Source organism: Aplysia californica, unplaced genomic scaffold (assembly GCF_000002075.1).
Source record: "Aplysia californica isolate F4 #8 unplaced genomic scaffold, AplCal3.0 scaffold00053, whole genome shotgun sequence".
NCBI classification, from domain to species: Eukaryota; Metazoa; Mollusca; class Gastropoda; order Aplysiida; family Aplysiidae; genus Aplysia; species Aplysia californica.
In genome coordinates, this window is record NW_004797323.1 from 2,079,202 (window position 1) to 2,081,060 (window position 1,859).

Here is a 1,859-nt window from a genome sequence, read left to right on the forward strand (position 1 = left end):
CCCCCCCCCAAACAAATACATACAAAAGCACGAACACTTACTCATACAGTAACATACACAGACTAGCTATCAAACAAGTTATCCGACAACGCATTGTTGTTGTTTTTCTTTCCTCCGTAAACGACCAACGCAGAAAGCGAAACACACACAGGGGTACCAATTCGTCGTGGACTTTCCCATTTCCATGTTCAATGAACTATAACCCCTTGTCAATAGAGACCCGCCCGGCCGTCTCTGCATGCCTTCAGCAAACCCCAATGAAGGAAGGCACGTAGCCAATTTCGACGTAGACAGAAATGTCCTCTCATCCTGAAATGCCGACAGTGTTTCCTTTTGTTGATTTTTTATGTGAAAGAAGGATGGGGAAGTGGGACTTTAAAATAGCACCAGCAATGTCAATAGCACAGACAAGAAGAAACTCCGGCTGAATTCACAAACATCCTCATACATGTAGTATGTCAACTGTATCAACATTTAGTCACATTTTTCTGTACCTTTCAATTACGAACAGTGTGAGGCTACTTTATTAAAATCTGGTTGCTCAATCGGAGGTCCTGTCGCACAATATTGTAACTGATAATAAATGAGGACCTGTGGGGGAAAATGTCATAAGTCACAGGAAAAATGTTGAGGGCGACTGATTTTCTTCCACATGTACAAGTGTTGTGGAATCCTACTGTTCCTTCTATGTACTGTATTTTACTGTATCCTTCCTCTTGTACAGTTAGATATCGAGGGAAGGTGCAATTGTCGGTCAATGGATAGGTGGGTGGCTTTTGTTGGTGATATGATATTCCCCTCAAGGACCTCTTTGACGCCATACAGCCAAATTTTGCGTGGCCAACCTCTGTCCTTGTGTTTTTCTATGTACGGATGCTTTAAATATGACATTAGTACGTGACTAGAGCTGTTTTAATTAAAATGGTATTGTGGAAAAAATAGACAAGCCAATCCATAGGCAAAAACAAAGAATACAATACAGAATTGTTACTCGTGCGAATATCTTCTGTACTCCTTAAGTGTGTTATGGCTTAAGCAGCACACTTAAGATCATCTAGAAGGTGGTATGTTTCTCACTGCTCGTCAATTTTCTTCTAACCCTAGCCAAGTGTAAACCAATAATATGTCAACTGATAGACGGAACTAATCGATAAAACAGGCGTACCCAATCGAGAATGGAACTCTCCACTTTTGCATGCATCACCCAAGAGCCTTACCATGAAACCACAGACAAAGGTTCACAACATTACGTCACTTACAAGACCCAGTAATTATCTCCCTCTACGCGGTCTTTTCTGCACCCGTCTGTTGACAGGGAACAAAGATAGTCTACAAATCTTTGCTCAGACGTAGGCCTCGTTCGCCTAATGATAGTACAAGCTTCTTACATTCCTTTTCACACAACTCGGATACCATTAAAGAAAGTAAAGCCGGTAACGTCACTCAGCAAGCATCGAAAAAATAGCAGCTCTCAAAATGCCTTCAACGTTTTATTAATAAAGATAAGTACACAATATAAGTTGAAGAAATAGTGTCGGCATACTTGAATTGCTGCGTATTGGAGCAAGCTGCCTTCAAGGATAGTTCAGGCTTTGTAACGACTTTAAATTAGATGAACATGACAGTAATACTACATCGAGCTGTATAGGTATTTTACATACATTTATGTTTTAAGTGATTGAGTGTGCATGGGGTGTTTGTGGCCGAAAAGAAAAGGAGAGAGAGAGAGACAGAGAGAGAGAGAGACAGAGAGAGAGAGAGACAGAGGGAGAGAGAGAAAGAGAGAGAGAGAGAGAGACAGAGACAGAGAGAGACACAGAGAGAGAGAGAGAGGCAGGCAGACAGACAGACAGACAGAC